General features: G+C 47.8%; 1 protein-coding gene across 4 annotated transcripts in view; it reads left to right on the forward strand.

Annotated features, from left to right (window-relative positions):
• The window catches only part of CTC1 (CST telomere replication complex component 1), a 414,875-nt gene that overhangs the window by 375,319 nt on the left and 34,556 nt on the right, over window positions 1-5,000 (forward strand). The window lies entirely within an intron of this gene.

A 5,000-nucleotide genomic window follows, 5' to 3' on the forward strand; every position in this document is an offset into this window, starting at 1 on the left:
CTTGAACTGTCCCTGTGATACACGAGTGTGTGCGTGCGTGCGTGTGTGTACACTATGAGGACATATATATTGTTGCTGTCCCAGGGTCGGGGCAATAAGACCATGAGGGGGCGGGGGAAGGGGGAGAGAAGCTACCTCAGGTTCCCACCAGACTCTCCAGAATTTCAGGTCGTCGCACATGGATAACTCTGTGTCACGGCGGGTCGCGAATCGACCGTGAACGCCAATAACTCAACCATGTGACTCAGGATCCTCTGTCTAATGGAACCGGTTCCCAAAAATGGTCATGTGATCTCATTACCGGGGGACACGCCCTCGGTCTGCCTTGTTCAAACCGGATCACCTTACCAGATCAGATGCAGCCAAGCGTAACTGCCAAGGACGTACCGGCTATGAAAACAGATCGTTGGGGGATAACGTCCCAGCGAGGCTGGGATACGGACCATGCTGGACCAATGAAGGAAAAGACGAAAACGAGCTGGGAACATTTACATCCAAAGCATTTATTTACAATTAGCGAGGAATAGTATGTGGTGCAGTGAATGGGGTTTTTTATTATGTACAGCAGAGATAGCAAGGAATTTGTGGGGTGCGACAAAAGGCAAGCAATTTACAAAAGCAGACACACAGCACACTTATCCCGTTATATCCTCTACAATCTTAACTTATGCTACGACAGGCGCCATCACATACATACATACACACACACACACACACACACACACACACACACACACAAACAAATATTCCGATAGGAGGCATTACATTGGTTAGACAGAAGGAAGAAGAGCAGATGAGAACTAATGGCCTCTCAATACCTGGCACGGTCGCCCGACCGCGCAGCCTAGTACGCTTTGGGGGATGCTCCGCTTGGGCGATCCCACCTTAAGAGTCGGCGCATTATCTCTTGCTTGATCACTTTGCCGGGGCTCGTGGAAATGCGTGCGTCGCACTGGTCCAGAGGAACGTCTGTCGCACATCAACCCCGAGTGCAGATGCAGCGACAGGCAGACAACGAGGTGCAGTTGAGAGAGGGCAGAGCAGAGAAGCGAAGAAGTGGGTACGGCAAACAGGCGAGAGGAGGAGAGAGAAGGCGGACGGCCTTCGCGATCCGTCTTTAATAAGCTCCGGGAGAAGGGTGGGGCGACGACCCAAAGCGACGCGCCGTCATCCAAATCATGCCCTTCCATTGGATTCTGGCCCTGCCCTGCCAGGCTCCTGGTGCCGGAAGCGGCCTCATTCGCACATCCGGCACGACGCGGCCCGGAGCCTTTCACCGAACTTCCGGAGCCATGTTCTGACGACTGGATGAGGATCATGTCATTCCAGCATGCCCGTTCGGGGCACCCCCGGTGAGCTGTGGTTGGTGCTGTTAACGTGCCTGGCCCGTCCCTCCGCCACGCGATCCGAGTGGCCTGGGCCGTGCAGCACGCTCGTTTGGTGGCAAATTGCATCGATGTGGAGATGCGTGGAGGTGCGGGGTGATTTTTCCTGTGTGAGATGTTGGTGGTCGAGGTGGTGCTTCTGGTGAGCGGAGGTTGAGCAAGGTGAGATGCGTTGTAAATCGGCGTGCAGATTCAAATGAAAGGGTGCGCCATGCGATTCCTGGACAGTGTCGATGGAGAGTTTCTCAAACGGTGGCTGCCTGAGTGTGGTGCCTGCTTTAATTTTTACCATGAATAAAAGGAAAGAGTTGGACTGAAAATCAGGATTGAATGGAAGATAGAGATATAACTAGAACGGGCACTCATAGAGCGCATACCTTCGCCGCCACTACTTTTTTTGTTCTTGGTATGAGTGTGGGGAACTGGTTTCATATGAATGGTCTTATGACACAAACCACATATCTATAATGTCATGACCCCCCCCTGACTTTCGGGGGCTACGGACTAAACAACAATCAACTCACGTCGTTTTGGCGAGTCTTCACTCGCAAGCTCGGTGAATACAACGTTTCAACAAGAGAAGGTAATCTCGTTTGATGCTGGTTTCATGCAAATTGAATAAGAATTGACTGAGTTATGCCGAAAACCGCATATTTTTCAAGTGCGTGACCCCCCCCCCCGACATTTTACCCCAACCGGTGACATGTGTTATGATGTCATTGTGTCACAAGATTGGGCATTAAATTCTGAACATTTTGGTGCTGGGTTCATGTAAAGCGGACAAGAATTGACCGCGTTATGACAAAAACCACATATTTTTCAAGGTCGTGACCCCCCTGACCTTTGACCCCTAACCGGCAACAAGAGTATGGGCGTCATTGTGTCATATTGCATATCACAAGATGAGGCGTTGAATTCTGAACATTTTGGCGTTAGTTGCATGCAAATTGAATAAAAATTGACCGTGTTATCGTAAAAAGACGATTTTGACCTTTTCGTGACCTTGACCTTTGACCCGAACGATCCCAAAATCTAATCAAATGCTTCCTGGCTAATAACCAATCATTCCACCAAATTTCATGCAATTCGGTTTAATACTTTTTGAGTTATACGAATCACAAGATTACAAATAAATAAATAAATAAATAAATACACGCCGACCAAAACATAACCTTTCACAGAATGCGAAGATAATTAGACCTAGCTATAGGACCCGACCCACACAATGCACTTCATCCCGTTAACCTAGTAAACATGAGGGGAAGGTCTGACTGCATGGACTAATGACATAACTGCCTGGGGATCACTGTATGTTGGGTGCCGTTGCCTTGGAGGCATAAGGTTTTGCAGAACCACAACAATGTATATGTATACATATACACACACACACACACACACACACACACACACACACACACACACACACACACACACACACACGAACACCAGCAAATACAACCCGTCGCTTCACTGACGGGTTTATGAAGGAGGGGGAGTGAGGAGGGAGGAGGAGTGAGGAGGGATAGGGGGGAGGCGAGGAAAGAGGGAGACTGAGGAGGGGTGGGGAAGGCAGTTTGAGTGGAGGGTAAGGGAAGGCAGCATGATGGGAGGGTCCATCTGGACATAGCCACCATCCGGACATAACCACCATCCGGATACGTACAGAGATGACCACCATTCAGATACATGCGACGATGACCACCATCCGAGCATAACCACCGTTCAGATATGTTCAGAGAGAGAGAGAGAGAGAGAGAGAGAGAGAGAGAGAGAGAGAGAGAGAGAGAGAGAGAGAGAGAGAGAGAGAGAGAGAGAGAGAGAGATAGAGATAGAGATAGAGATAGAGATAGAGATAGAGATAGAGATAGAGATAGAGATAGAGATATATATATATATAGATATGTGGGATGATGCTGCACTGTATAAATAGGGGGTGGATCGAGGATGGAACAAAGAGAGAGAGGGTTGGGGAAAGGGAGTTAGCAGAAAGAATATGCTTTGTTTTATGAACAACACACACAATTGTTGTGTGACGAGTTGAAAACATTTGGCTCTGTGATTTAGAAACATGGGTTAATATGGTGAACGGCTTGGAAATTGGGTGTTATCCAATATATTTTGCTTTGAAACTCACAAAGAGAAACCACATAACCTTTGTAAAGTGTGTCCGAGTCATACACAATGACGAATTACTGCAGAAACAGTCACGAGGCCAAAGGAAAAACATACGTGATTGCGAGTACACTGCTGAGGTTAAAAGTTAAAATCATCATCATCATCATCATCATCATCCCTCCACGGTACCCATAACCAAGCATGCACGCATGCACACACACCCGCAGAGAGTCCCTTTACAGATCCAAATCCACCCATATGTACCATATCCGTGTGTGCTATCTACGTACCTCTATCTTGTCGCAAGTGCCGACTGTACATCCCGATCGGGACATGAACTGTACCACTGTCGACTGTAGGGTGCTCAGCAAGTGGCTTAAGCACTCAAGCAAGCAGTCCAATTAAATGGTTGATAAGGAGTGGCTGGCTTGGCAAGCAATAGCAAGATCATGGATCATTGTTTTCTGCTGCATTGGTTGTTATGGTTACACTTTGTCTGCCTTTCCATTTACCTTTTCAAACCACATTTTAACTCTGGTGGTGTTTTTTGGAAAGATCAGTGTTTTCGTTATTTTTTTTGCTCCATTATTATTCTTTTCATTTAATTTAATTGATCATTAGGCATTAGTATAGCTGGCAGGATTGCTCAGACTCTTAAAGGTTGGTCCACTTCCGTCCAAACCCAACTAATACTACAGTTACCACTTTCTTTCTCAGCACCTGACTGGCTAACAGCAAACTCCAGGTTTCCTTTTGCGGAAAGCCATTCAAGAACGAACCATTCCCCAAGTGCCTTTGAGTCAACCTTGATCGCAGCCTCACGTTCCTCAAACACCCGGAAGCTAGCAGATATCAGCTCGGGATCAAGTGCACACACTCTTCGCACCTGCTGGTCTTGCTCTTGTGTATCCTTTAGCAGAACACTGTTCTCCTGTTTGGGCAGAGAGCAGCCACCCAAAGCACTTGGGCACTGTCCTGAAAACACTGATCTGGATAATCAGTGGTACACTGAAATCAACACCTGTGCAGTGGCTCCTAGTCCTGTTTGACATCCCATCACATGATGTGCACCGGAAGGGAAGAATGAGAGAGTCTGATCGCGTTAAAGCCAACCCAGAGCTTCCAACCCCCGAAGACCTGCAGAATCTGCCAAATATGCAACTCGAGTCACGCAAACCTTTCTGGGGCTTTGCAAATGTTTTGAGTGATGCTGAGTTTAACACCAAGGACATATTATGCAATCTCTGGACAGACAACAACACTGCGAACAAAGAACTGGTGAGTGATCCGACAGAAGAGGGAAACGGTAGTTTCCCCAGGGAAACTCCCAGGGAAACCTGCCAGGGAAACGGTAGTCTGTGCTCAACAGGATCCCCACTCTCCATGCAAGGACATAACACCACCTCCACAAATGGAATTTCAACGACAGCCCAGCATGTGACTATGGTAACCCAGATCAGACGATTCATCACATTGTGAACTCGAATGGCACTCGGTCGA

This window comes from Eptatretus burgeri, chromosome 3, assembly GCF_056783735.1.
Source record: "Eptatretus burgeri isolate ZD-2024b chromosome 3, Ebu_testis_v1, whole genome shotgun sequence".
NCBI classification, from domain to species: domain Eukaryota; kingdom Metazoa; phylum Chordata; class Myxini; order Myxiniformes; family Myxinidae; genus Eptatretus; species Eptatretus burgeri.